Below are 15,471 nucleotides of genomic sequence, written 5' to 3' on the forward strand. Positions count from 1 at the left end.
CATGTACTGAATTTCCCAAACTGAGCTTAAGAAGGCTCATTGAAGGGGTTTTTGGTTTTTGGTTTTTCCATCTGTTCTCCATGCAATTATACAATAGTTGTGCCGGATGTTTGTATTATATTATACAGGCTTTCAGTTAATGCATGTGGCATCCATGGTTGAATGACCAAAACCTTTGATATGGTGAGCCCATTCACCAAAAAGCTCCCACATGCAATAACCCTTCAATAGGTGGCCCAACAAATAGATGGTTGACATTTAGCAGAAAAAAGGCCAAATATTCTATAGGTAGGACGTTCTAATCTTGAAATTTTGGTGCATGGGCTTTCCAGAGCCAGACCCATCATATCAGCAGTTTGGATAACAGAACCATGGGTCCACTTGTGCAAATTGAAAACCCAAAGATACTCTAAAAATGTGGGCCCAGCATTGTATAACATCCATCCTCTTTATATGTTAAGGGGATGCAAAATAGACTGTAGGAGATTTTAAAATAAAAAATTTTAAAAATTTTTTACAAAAAAAAAAAAAATAATAAATAAAGGAATTGCCATCCATTTTTCAGGCCCTATTTGAATGGCTGCGATTGTTGGATCAAAAGGTGATATTTGGGGTTATGCACAGTAAGTGGTGGACACCTGTGCGGGAGTTCCATCATGATCATCGATTGGCTCACTTGAATGTGGACAGCTTTTGTGGTGTCTTTTTATTCAGCCGCTAGTTGGATGATTGCCGGCCTGATCACATTTATTTTTGGGAAGTGGGACGTCCACATGGTGGCCCACCATATCAACAGTCTCAGTCAACGTACCAGCACATCAAATAACTCCTCGAGATACATGAAGACACCGAATTAGTTTTGGTTCATTTCCAATCCGATCATGTGGTTGTATGTTGCATGATCCTGGACCATCCTTCTGTAGAAAAATATACACTGGACATGCAATCGTAGCACTTGATTTTCAGTCTTTAAAGAGGAATTAGAAAACTGCCGATAGTGGGACCCGAATTGTCTATAACACTTGTTTTACAGGGTAAAACACCCAACCTCCATGGGACCCACCATGTTGTATACTTCAAATCTAATCCGTCCATAATGGAATAAGCCTTGTTCACCGTCCAAACAAAATTTCGGCCTGGTAATTAAATAAATAAATAAATTATTTTATTATTTAAAAAAAAAAAAAAAAACACTTGGACCACACCAATTTGAACAATGTAAACTTGCTCTAAAATATCTAGGTTCACTCAACGTGGCCCATCTTCATCCTTGTGATTCACACCTGATGATGATGATGAACGTATTTGATGAAAGATAAACACCATGGTGGCCCCATTGACAAAACTACAGTTGGTGTCTAATCCCATGGTTCCCTCTAGTGTGGCTCGCTTGAGTCATGAATCCTCATGAGTTTTGGTTACAGGCCTGGTATCAAGGAAAGCAGTTGATGGATTGAGGGGATGTTATGTTGTTAAAAAGATGTCTTAAATTTGGATATCTCCAACTAACCCCGAGAAAGTTCAGCTCGAAATCCAGCAACAATGTATTTGAAATTCCCGATCAAGGTCTTTGACCAGTCGAAGGTTACGCAGATTATACGCGAACTGCATAACTTTGTAGTGGTTTATACGGATGTGCGGAAGTGAGAATTCCCCAACTATAAATAGAAGTCCCTAGGGTCACTCTAAGGTATTCTAAGGCCTTCTAAAAGTATTCTAAGGGCTTGCAAAGGAGTTCTAGGATTTTCAAAGGGTGTAGCAATGGTGAGATTTGAGGTTGTTCGAATCGGGTAAGTCCTCTCTTTGTAATTTATACTTTCATAGTGGATTTCTATCACTTTGTGTTGTGATTTTTTCCCAAAAGGGTTTTTCCACGTTAAATCTTTGTGTTCTCTTGTGTTTACTTGGTGCTCTTAAATTGCTATCCTAGATCCATCTCTGTGTGATTCCGTAGAACAAATCTCAATAAGTGGTATCAGAGCTATTGTTGGGGCATAGATCTAAATCTGCAGGATTAGCATCAATGGGAAGCACTAGGTATGATATTGAGAAGTACTCAGAGAAAAATAACTTTGAGTTATAGAATATCAATGCGATCAGTTCCTTAACCAAGCAAGGTGAAGATGGTGCTCTTGAGGAGCGAAAGCTTATTATGACTGATGATGATTGGAATACCATTGATAAGAAGACCTTATCCTCAATCCATTTACGTCTCACGAATGAGGTTCTCTAAATTGTTTTGAGGGAGAAAACTGCGGCTAGTTTATGAACGAAGTTAAAGGATATCTATGCGAAAAAATTCTCTGAAAATCGCCTACACCTAAAGCTACAGTGGTATAACTTCAAGATGACAGAGGGTGGAGATCTTGAAGCTCACATCAGTAACTTTAATAAATTGGTTTGCGAACTGTTAGATATGAAGGAAGTGATCAAAGATGAGGAATAAGCATATGTGTTGTTGAATTCTCTTCAAGCATCGTATGAGTCATTCAAGGACACAATATGCACCGCAAATAAAACCCTGAATGTCGAAATCATTATCTCAGCCCTTCAAGGGAAGGTTATGAGAAAGCTAAACAGCGACATGGGGACATCTTCCGAAGCACTAATTACAAGGGGCAGGAATACTGATCGAGGTATAGGATCCTCAAGACCTATATCCAAATCCAAGGGCAAGGTCAAAGGAAAACTAAAGTGTCGGAAATGTGGGATGACCTAACACATGAAAAAGGATTGTACTAATCTTAAATCGAAGAGAGTAGACACTAAGGCTTCTTCCAGGGAGGCCAATGTTGTCACATCTGATGAAGAGATAAACATAGGTGATGTATTGTCTGTGTTTATGATCGGACACTTGTTCGATGATCGTAGAGACGAGTGGATCCTTGACACAGGGGCGTCATATCACATAACTCCTCATCAGAGTTGGTTCACTAGTTACAGAGAGTGCGACAGTGGATAGGTTTTTATGGGCAATGACATTGCCTATAATGTTGTGGGTATTGGTATGGTACATATCAAAATGTTTGATGGGGTAGAACGTACCTTGACTGATGTCAGGCATGTTCCTAATTTGAAGAAGAATCTAATTTCTCTTGGTGTACTTGAAGCAATGGGTTATAAGTTCACCAGATTTGATGGTGTCCTTAAAGTATCTAAGGGGGGACTAGTAATCATGAAAGCGCAAAGGCACGGAAACCTTTACAGGTTGATAGGGAGCACTTCAACATGTGGAGTTGTGTTCACAACCCCAAGTGTAGGGCTGCAATACAATAATAATCTCGGTAAGACCGAGGTTAAATCCACAGGGACTGAACCTTGTATGTATTCTGAAAGTAACTAGAACTAGAACTAGAAGATGTAATCTAAACTAGGTAAATTTAAGAGAATAATGGTGAATTAATTAACTAAAACTTGTAAAATTCAAAGGTGGAAAACTAGGGTGCCAAAGATCCACTTGTAACAATCAGGAAGTTATATTGCATGATTCAAGGACACAACTGGAATCAGAGTCCTATCTTATCCAGTTGGTAAGAGGAGATTTGCCATATCTCTGAACTTCTCATGGATCTAATCATCAATAAATAAGAGTGGTGAAAATTTAAAAGTGATTCTGTCACTTAACCATGCCCAGGAGACAAGGCAAATAATAGCAATTTACCAAACCCACAACTAATCATAAGAGAATTGTGAAAGTTAGGAAGAATTCCATCACTCAACCATGTCTATGAGACGATGGTGAACAACGGGATTGCCTAATTTCACAATCTCAATACATGAAAAGAAGATATCTCAAGCTATCGCAGATCCATTGTAATTTGAGTCACAACAAACCATTAAATACTAGAAATACTCATTAATAATCAAACTAGAATCCATAAGGTTCAACAAGACATGAATAAAAACAAAGCTAACATCCCAATCACGCCACATGCTTCACCTCTTAGCCCTAGTTAAGAGGTTTAGCCTATCATAGACATGATGACTAAAATCTCTTAAAAAATAAAAATAGAAATTAAGAAAGCAGGGAAAGAAAAACTCATGCAAACGGCCGACCCATTTCCTCTCTCTCTCTCTCTCTCTCTCTCTCTCTCTCTCTCTCTCTCTCTCCACGTCCACAACTCTGGATTGCCTCCACGGCTACCCACCTTTAAGATGCCTTCTCTCTCTCTCTCTCTCTCTCTCTCTCTCTCTCTCTCTCTCTCTCTCTCTTTTATAAGCTCCAGGGGCAGTTTAGAGGGCTGGGGACAGTGTTGGATCATGCTTACGCAGCACATACATGTTACACAACAAAACACAAGGCGACCCGCGTTTGGACCCTGTTTTTGGCAAGAGGTGCATTGAAAAACTCAGTTTCTCTCCTTGGTTAGGGTCTTGGCCCCCTAATGCGTCGTCTGAACGGTTCAGATCACCCAACTTAGAGTTAGGCATCAGACCAAGTCAACTCGGATTGGGTCCAACTCGACTCGGTCTGAGTTTTGAATAATCTGACCCAAACTTGGTCCAATTTGGGACCGAGTCAAGGTCATCTGACAAAAAATCAGTTGGGGAGGATGGTTTTGATAGAGCTTAGTGCAACCCACTCTATCAAATCATCTTGCCATCCATCCTGCATTTGACGGTGATCTGCATGTGCTTATGTTCATGGATGTAGAAGGTCAATATGGCTAGGGTTTTAGCCACCCCATAGAGTGAATAGACGGTTCAGATTGTTTGAATGGATGATGATGGTGGCCCACTACATGTCCCAGCATCCGGTTCTGTAGACGCTAGCTTTTTTTTAAGAAAGAGATGGGTCAACCGTCTTTGACCAAGACCGGTGATCTGATGTGGCGCCGGTGTGCGTCGTCTGTGTACACGCACCGCTTTATGTGGGGTCCACTGTGATGTATATGAGAAATCTGCTCTGTCCATACATTTTGCCACCCCATTTAAGGGGTTGAGACCAAAATTGAAGCATATCCAAATATCAGGTGGGCCCAGATCAGTATTTTATGGGCTGATCTGGTCGTTGGGCCACTTTCACAAGGATCCAACGGCTGAAATTCGACTTATACGGTTAATTTAGGGTCCCCAGGCCATATATAAAGTTTCGAGCCAAACGGATGGTGGGAACCCTATGATCTTGCATCCAGGATGACTTACAGGCCTTTCTAATTTCATTCGCTAAGTTTTCTCATATCTTTGGCGTGTGAATTCTTTGATCTCGGTCCCCTAAGATTCGTCCCTTATTTTGGTAATTTTTGAGTGTTAAATCCATGCTTTTAGTACTCTTTTTCAGTCCAGGCTCCTAAATTCACCTTACAACATAAACACGATTAAAATAGGATGTTAACCATTATCATGTTCATAAAATCAGGCAATAACTAAGGTCTAATATGTAATATTTGACCCTCAACAAGCTGCGGTGACTGTAGCAGATTCCACCTCTACACATGTGTGGCATGCTAGGCATGACCAAATGAGCGAACAGGGCATGAAGGCTAAGACACGTGAACAGATATATGAAGCAGGTGGAGCAGCCACCTGTGAGAACAATCACACCACATAATCGCAGGTAACAGGTGAGGTACATGGACGACTCCAAATCGTATATGCTCTCCTTATAGACGAGGGGGATCTGTCTACTATTCAGATGGCTCTATGTGAGCTTGATGCTGAGAAGTGGAAGGTGACTATGGACAATGTGATGGACTTATTGTACTAAATCGACACATGGGAGTTGGTGGAGCTTCTAGTATGTCGGATTCCGATCCTGGGATCCTACAAGGAGGATTTTTCAACGTACATTTATCTCGTAATGAGCATAACCACAAGATTACCCAAATCACAAAGGCAACATCATCATCACATATCCACTAATATAATCGTTTGAGTACAATCCAAAGGAGAATACATATATAAAATAAATCAAAGCTCCGGAAGACCGCATGCTCCTGCTCAGCTATGACTGCATCCTCGTGTCACCTGCATGCATCTATCGTGCATAAGCTTATAGAAAGCTTAGTGGATGGTGAAAGTGTGTGCACAAGGTAAGTGCCCAGTAACCAATATCAGAGTAATCAGAGTTAGCAGAAATACTAATAAGTACATAAATCATACAATATCCGAAATACTAGCAAGTTCATAAATCATGCGATATCAAAGTAATGCGAAGACATACTAATAGGCCCATGAATACCATCAGCCTTATCCAGGCTATGTGATACAAAAATATAATAAACCAATATCATATATTGATGAAGGAATGTAGATCAGCTATGCAATGCGGAGGCAGTAAGCTTCTACATGTTGAGGATGCAATGCAATATGCGATGTGAATGAAATGACCAAGCCGAAGCGTGAAGTCGGGATGGTAGTACGTAGTATCGCAAGTTACGGAGTCTATCACAAAGGGTTTCTATCCAAACCACCCCATACCTAAATTTAGATAATCAGACCTAATGTGGTAGACTCCGATCTCGGTTAGTCGCGCGCCAACCGAAATCCTGGCCATGCGAAGGTATACAACAATTAGTTGGGCACCACTAGCCGAGTGAATAGTGAATGAAATGAATGTATGAGTATGCAACTCCTACTCAATGAGTCCACATATCAGACGGTTCCTCTTTGAAAAATCACAGGGTCTATTACACTCCAAACCAAATTGTCACCCCATCGCGTGCAATAAGGTGAGTGGAAGAGACCTCACTATCCGCGCCAATATCGGGCCGGCTCGTCGATAGCGAGACCCATTCCTTGAGTGGTCGACTCGGCTAACATTGCCCCCTCCTCTCGGCGGGTAAGGCCGTACCCCCTTCCAACCGACTACGACACGGTGGGAGACATGACCTACTGTATATGACCCTCATGCGCTCATGCATCCACTCGGCTAGACGTTGGAGCAACCTTTGGAACCAAGAAGGTTTAGGGACTTTCACCGAGGGATCTATAGCACCCCATGTAGAGCAGATTTCGGTGTTCCATTTGGCCATCCACGAAATACTTGTGGAGGTACGACCCGATGTTGCTAGGGCGTACAGTAATCACAACACATAATGTAGGATACATGAGTCATACAATCCAATCATGCATCAATCCTGTGCATACCGTGCGCTCATGTGAGATAACCTCCGCCTATCAGGGAGCCTCATAACCTAGCTAATGTCATTTGCAATGGTCAACCACATCTCATAACAAGCATGCAGATGATGCGTATGGGCATGTATCATGATGTTATACTGTCACATGTTCATAATCGGTATCAATAACCGTCATTGACAATCGGCCTCGACAATGTGGACATTTAACCAACATCGCCCCCAAGGAATGGCTCACATAAAGCCTAACATATAGTGGACCCATGGCCTCACACAAGGGCCAAATATATAACACCATGGGTCTCATATAGGTCTCGACAATCGGCCTCGCAATCAAAATCAACCTCAACAATCGAAATCGACACTCGGACTCGGCCTCGACAATTGGAGTCGGCCTCGATACTTGGTCTCGACAATCAGGATCGATCGATAATCAGAATCGGCAAATCGGTCACGTCAATCGGCCACGATAATCGAGATCGATCGATAATCAGAGTCGGCAAATCGGTCGCGTTAATCGGAATTGGCAATCGGCCACGACAATCGGGATCGATCGATAATCAGAGTCAGTAAATCGGTCACGTCAATCGGAATCGGCAATCGGCCATGACAATCGGAATCGATCGATAATCAGAGTCAGCAAATCGGTTACGTCAATCAGAATCATCGGCCACGACAATCGGGATCGATCGATAATCAGAATCGGCAAATCAGTCATGACAGTCGGGACCGATCGATAATCAAAATCGGCAAATCGTTCATGAAAATCGGGATTGATCGATAATCAAAATCGACAAATCGGTCACGAGAATCATGATCGATCGAAAATTAGAATCGGCAAATCGGTCATGACAATCGAGATCGATCGATAATCAGAGCCGGCAAATCGGTCATGTCAATCGAAATCGGCAATTAGCTATGACAATCAGGATCGATCGATAATCAGAATCGACAAATCGGTCACGACAATTGGGAACGATCGATAATCAAAGTTGGAAAATCAGTCACGACAATCGGGATCAATCGATAATCAGAATCGGTAATTCGGTCACGACAATCGAGATCGATCGATAATCAGAGTCGGTAAATCGGTCACGTCAATCGAAATCGGTAATCCGCTAGATAATTGGGATCTATCGATAATCGGTCAATCAGCCTAATCAGGGCCTAAGGAAATGTCGCAATGTGGACATCTAACCATCATTGCCCATCAATGTGGACATTTAACCAACATCGCTCTCGAGCAGTGGCCCACATAAATATCATTACATATATTATAGTGAAATCACACTTTACATTGTCTAATATACATCGCTATGGGCTGCATCAAACGGGCCGGAAATACATCTCAAAGGGGCTTCATCATGTGGGCCGGAAACATATCACAATAGGCCTCGTATACATCAAGTGGGCTGCACCAACGGATCGCATCAATGGGTCACACCAATGTATCAAGGTGGGCCTCAGGGATGGGCCACAACAATGGTTCGCACCAATGTATCAAGGTGGGCCTCAGGGATTGGCCACAAATATATCAAGATGGGCCTAATACATAAGCCTCATGTATATCAAAGTGGGCCTCTTAAATGGGCCATAAAATATATCAAAGTGGGCCTCACAGATAGGAGCTCATATATATCAAGGTGGGCCTCATAGATGGGCCACAAATACATCAATATGGGCCTCATGGACAGGCCATAAACACATCAAAAGTTGGCCTTATAAGGCAGCCCATGATTGGGACAAAAATAGATGGACAGCTTGTATAGGACACATACATCCGAAGTGAGTCCCACTGTCCCAATCGAGCAGACGGTGTGGATGAAATGAATACATCAAGGTGGGCCCTGCACACTGCAGGTGAACGGCGTGCATGAAACACATGCATCACGATGACCCTCACAACAACTAAATTGCTGCTGGGCTGCTGCCCAATAGTCCAACAGATGGACGGAGCTGATAAAATACATAAATCATGGTGGCCCATTAGCCGTACAGCTGGTACTGTATTGTTACTACCGTTCAGGTGATGGACGGTAGGATGAAACATACATCCGGGTCAGGTCCACACGTCCCACGTGGATGGATGGTGTGGAGATAACACATACCACATGGGCCCCACAACTGCTGGACGTCAGTCTAGTAGCCTCCATAGATGGACGGTGAATGAAACACATACATTAAAGTGGGCCCCGTGTGCTGGAGGCAGCACGTGACCAGGTGGGCCCCACCTCCAGTGACCACATGCGTTACCAAGGTGGGCCTTGCACGGATGGATGGAGCAGACTAAAATGTACGTGGATGGACGGTTTACATATAAAACATACCTCATAGTGGTTCCCACGTGTGGGGCCATAGCTGCTAGGCAGTGTGGATAAAACACTTACATCACGGTGGATCCCACCATCCTTGCTGGACGGTGAGGATGCCACACGTTTGGTTAGGCTCCACCGTCCAGACCCCTGGATGGTGGATGGCATGGATTGAAACATATACATCAACGTGGGGTTCACTGACAGCGTAGATGGAAAGCAGGTGGACGGAGTTGAATATATACATCATGTGTGGGGTCTACGCATAGCCCACTGACGTCAGTAGCAGCAGCTACTGCTGCTGCAGGGAGAGGCTTGGCGTGGATGAAGCCCATATTACAGTAGGCCACGTTCAGATGAACGGACGGCTGGATAAAACCCTTACGTCACATGGGTCCCACAGCAGGGACAAAACACATATATTACAGGTGGGTCCCATCCCACATGTGCAGCACGTGTGGGGTGGGCTCCACACGAGCCAAATGAAAGGACGGTTTGAATATAGCACATACCTCAGGATGGGGCCACCGAACTTGCTATGTCAGCACAACAGCTGGGTGCTGCTGGATGGTCAGCAGTGTGGGCCTTGCTTAATGATCTGCTTGGATAAATTACATATATCATAGTGGGGCCCACACGACTGAACAACGTGGGTATAAAACATATACATCAGGGTGGCCCACGCACCGTCCAAACAACCTAGCACCGTCCAGACATTCTAGATGGTGTGGAGAAAGACATTCATCAAGGTAGGTCCATGTGGTGGCCCACCACCGCTTGGATCAACTGATATTTGTACTTTTGCTTCATCCATGGCAGCAGAAAGGGGGCCAACAGATGGATGGTCTAGATCAAGTTGGCCACAATCCAACAAAAAGGAGAGAGGGGAAGAGATAGAGAGAGGACGGTGAAAATGGGAGGGACCCCGCCACTATGGGCCCCTCCTAGATACAAAATATACATCAAGATGGGTCCCACCACAAGTGGGCCCTAAGATCATCATAATCATACAAAAAAAAATCACCCACCTAAGATCTCCTCTTCCTTCTTCCGCCAATGCGATCTAGAGCTCGAATGAGTGTGATTCAACAGTTGAGATCGGCTTTGAAGGATTGGATTAGATGGTAGGGAGTGGGCCACACAAAGCTCCTCCCATGGAGAGCCATGGACGTGGGTTGCTCTCATGGTGCTTGGGAGAGAAAAATGAGAGAGAGATGAGAGAGAGAGGATGTAAGAAAGAGAGGGATGGGTGAGTGATGGGGTGAGTGATGGGTGTACTTGAAAAGGAATGGGTGAAGAGAGGGAGAGTTGACTTTGGGTTGCTTTTTGGGTAAGGTGACATATACTTGATTGATTTGACCTATTGTAGAGATTCTCTTGGTATTGTAAGTGCGCGATGTTCCTCGAACTGAACGCGGCCCACATCTTCTGGCGGTATCGCCTCGACGTGCAAGACGTGACATCGGAACCGCGCCGATGGCGGGTCGCACCGGTATGAAGCAGGTGGAGCAGCCACCTGTGAGAACAATCACACCACATAATCGCAGGTAACAGGTGAGGTACATGGACGACTCCAAATCGTATATGCTCTCCTTATAGACGAGGGGGATCTGTCTACTATTCAGATGGCTCTATGTGAGCCTGATGCTGAGAAGTGGAAGGTGACTATGGACAATGTGATGGACTCATTGTACTAAATCGACACATGGGAGCTGGTGGAGCTTCTAGTATGTCGGAAAGCGATTGGATGCAAGTGGATCTTCAAAATGATACAACATAGATATAGAGCGAGGCCAGTAGCGAATGGTCATGTTCAGAGAGAAGGGATCGACTTCTCAGAGATATTCGCGCCAGCGGTATAGCAGGTGTCTATTAGATTCGTATTAGCGCTGGTTGCCCAATGCCACCTCAAGCTAGAATGGATAGATACGGAGGCTGCACTTTTGCACAGGAAATTGAAAGTATTGTTATTCATAAAGCAACCAGAGCGGTTCAAAATTAAAAGGACAGAGAACAAGGTTTGCAGGAGGTCATTATACGACTTATCGCCTAGGCAATGGTATAAAAATTTGATTGCTTCATGGTGAGTCAGAAATTTTCTAGTGAATACGATCACTGTGTCTATTGCAAGACACTGAGTGATGGCACGTTCATCATTCTAGAATTATATGTTGATGATATGTTGATCATGTGTGAAATCGACAATGATGCTAAGAAGTGGAAGGTGACAATGGACAATGTGATTGCATCAGGCTCTGTGTGAGCCTGATGCTGACATAGGCAGTGGTATAAAAATTTGATTGCATCAGGCTCTATGTGAGTCTGATGCTGAGAAATGGAATGTGACTATAGACAATGTGATGGATTCATTGTACTAAATCGACACATGGGAGCTGGTGGAGCTTCCAGTGAGTCGGAAAGTGATTGGATGCAAGTGGATCTTCAAAAGGATACAACATAGATACAGTGAGGCTGGTAGCAAATGGTCATGTTCAAAGAGAAGGGATCAACTTCTCAGAGATATTCGTGCCAGCGGTATAGCAGGTATCTATTAGATTCGTATTAGCATTGGTTGCCCAATGTCATCTCAAGCTGGAATAGATAGATGCGGAGACTACACTTTTGCACAGGAAATTGGAAGTATTGTTATTCATGAAGCAACCAGAGCGGTTCAAAGTTAAAAGGGCAGAAAATAAGATTTGCAGGAGGTTATTATACGACCTATCGCCTAGGCAGTGGTATAAAAATTTGATTACTTCATGGTGAGTCAGAAATTTTCTAGGAGTGAATACGATCACTGTGTCTATTGCAAGACACTAAGTGATGGCACGTTCATCATCCTAGAATTGTATGTTGATGATATGTTGATCACCAGTCATGATACGTCTAAAATCTATGTACTATAGACTCGGTTAACAGGGACATTCGAGATGAAGGGGTTGCAAAGATAATTATCGGCATTGATATTCATAGAGACTAGAAGAGGAGCAGGATTTGGTTATCATAGGTAGAATACCTTGATCAGGTATTGATCAAGTCTGCGATGGACCGGGCAAAGCCGGTGAGCATTCCCTATGCGGCTGACTTCGAGCTTTCATCAGGACAATGTCTCAAAACAGATGAGGAAAAGCAAGATATGTCTCATGAGCCTTATTTGAATGCAGTTGGCAGTGCATGCCATGGCCTATATTAGACCAGTTATTTCACGGGCAGTCGGTGTTGTGAGCAGATACATGTCAAACCCTAGCAAGCAACATTAAGAAGTGGTGAAGTGGCTACTTCGATACATTCGAGGTACGAAAGACTGCGTCTTAACTTTTGAGAATACAAGGGAAAAGTTAGAAGGGTATATGGATTTAGACTTTGTAGGTAGTGTAGACTCCAGAAAGTCAACTTCAAGTTACTTGTTTGTACTATCGGGTGGAGTAATTAGTTGGATGTCGAAGCTTCAGCCTATGGTGTCTCTTTCCATGACCAAAGCAGAATATATGACAGTAACAGAAGCATTTAAGGAAGGTGTTTGGTTAAGATGCGTGATAAATCAGTTAGAACTTCAGTAGAAAGTCGTGCCGGTTAATTGTGATAGTGAGAGCGCTATCAATTTGGCTAAAAATTTCATTTATCACTCATGTACTAAACATACTGATGTTCGTCACCATTTTATCCGACAGGTGCTTGAGGAAGGAGGTATAACACTGAAAAAAATTCACACTAGCGTGAATTCGGCAAACATGCTCACCAAGGTTGTTCTTATAGAGAAGTTCAAGTTCTATGCAACTTCTCTGGGCTTGGCGATGGTATAAAAGAAGGACAGAGTGTGCACGAGAAGCATTGATTGAAGCTATGATGTGATGTAAAGATAAGATAAGATAAGAAGTCAAGAAGCTACTTGTTTGAAGATTGAAGACATGGTGGAGATTGTTGTTAAAAAGATGTCTTAAATCTAGTTATCTTCGACTAGCCCTGAGAAAGTTCGGTTCGAAGTTTAGCAACAATGTATTTGGAATTCCCAAGGTCTTCAACCAGTCGAAGGTTACTTAGATTGTGCGGTGACTGCCTAAATTTGAGGCAGTTTCTAGGGATGTGCATAAGTGGGAGTTCCCCAATTATAAATAGGAGTCCCTAGGGCCACTCTAAGGTATTCTAAGGCCTTCTAAAGATATTATACGGGTTTTTAAAAGAGTTCTAGGGTTTTCAAAGGGTGTAGCAAGGGTGAGATTCAAGGTTGTTCGAATCGGGTAAGTCCTCTCTCTTTGTAATTTATGCTTTCATAGTGGATTTTTGTCGCTTTGTGCCGTAGTTTTTTTTTTTTTGCGAAAGGGTTTTCCACATTAAATGTTTGTGTTCTCTTGTGTTTGCTTAGTGCTCTTGGATTATTATCCTAAATTTATCTCTATATAATTCCGCAAAACAAATCCCAACACATTGAGCAAGTAATAGGCAATCATTTGTTTTAAAAATGCTAGGGTGCAATCTACAGGCAAGTGTTTGAGGCACCCAAAGAGAGGGAATGGTTCTAAATGGCACATTTGATTCCTAATCTACCTTGATTTTTTTCCAACATCCAAACATAAGCTAACACAACAAATACACAATGAATGTAACACTATCATTATAGTGGGCCTTATGGAGTTTACATAAGCTAGTTGGTAAATATGCTTTGTCCAAAACAAAAATTGGCCTCCGAAGTCCAAATGTTAGTTACGAGTAAGATCTAACTTGCTTACAAGCTTCTTCTTCTTTTTTTTTGACTGGGGAAACTCTTAATTGTACATTGGATAACAGTTAGATTTTTTATTTTTTAAAATCCCTAACTTCATTGAAAATTTCTTTTCCTTTGAATATTCAAAGTTATCTGCCTTATAAAATTAATTGTGCAAGTAAAACTGTTACCTACTACCAACAATATATATAGTATAAACTTACCATACTTTAAAAACATGAAAACTCAACTTGGGTCAAAACCTAGTCGAGTTGAGTCGACTCGTAAACTCAAGCTAGTTCCTTGAAAATTGTACTAATTTCCTGGAGTATTTTTAGAATTATTTAATATTTAAGAATTGCAAATAATATATAAATAATGTCAAGTGAAGTTTATTTATATTGAGTTTTGTTGAGTTGTACAGAGTTGAGTTTTTCTCGAGTTTTGATCAGATCGTGACCTGATCAAGTTTTTCTCAATGTTCATGAAATATGGCAAGTTTTGTCAACTCAAGTATGCATTCAGTCGAGTCTTTTTCTTTTTCCAAGATTTTCAAATTATAAGATTTACTAATTAGCAACTCCTTAACTCATTGATTATAATCAACATTTATAATAGATTATTACAAAGCATTTGATCATGATCAACCTATGTAATAGTCTATTACATAGCGTTTATAGGAGTTTTGTGCTAGGACCAAAAATTCAAACCAGTACCCCATTTCGGATGTGCTATGTAATAGTCTGATTATTAAAAAGCATTTGATCATGACCAACCTATATAATAGTCTATTACATTGCATTTATAGGAGTTTAGTTCTAAAGTCGATGGCATGGTTAGGCCAAGTACCAAATACCAACCCAAAATCCTCTAGGCCAAGCTTGACTCATATCTAGTTTTCCATCTACAGTTGCTTGGATGAGACTCATTCCACATTCGCACTATAATTTCATCCATTTTCCTTATCTATTTTTATATGACACGTTGTGTTATGTTCATAAAAAATTTTCTTTCGTTTACACCATGGACCTCAGTAGATGAAGGTGGGATATCTTCCTGATCATATTTATTATAATTTCTTCATCCAAAATCTCACTTTCATCACATATCTGGATGAAATTGTGGAAGACACAACATGTTAGCACAATCTTTACTTGCGTTGAGAACTTAAATTATTAAGCAATCTTCATAATTAGGAAATGAGCTTGTATGACTCCAAAACATCATAAGGCATGCCATTCAAAATATTCCAATTCAATTGTACCCCATCTAATGATATGATTGACCGAAAGTTTTGTTCTTGCCATCAGCATGGGGTGATGCATACAGGTTGGATATTAAACACATACCAAGTGGTCCCATAAGTCTTGAGTTTCAT

This window comes from Magnolia sinica, chromosome 3 (genome assembly GCF_029962835.1).
Source record: "Magnolia sinica isolate HGM2019 chromosome 3, MsV1, whole genome shotgun sequence".
NCBI lineage: Eukaryota > Viridiplantae > Streptophyta > Magnoliopsida > Magnoliales > Magnoliaceae > Magnolia > Magnolia sinica.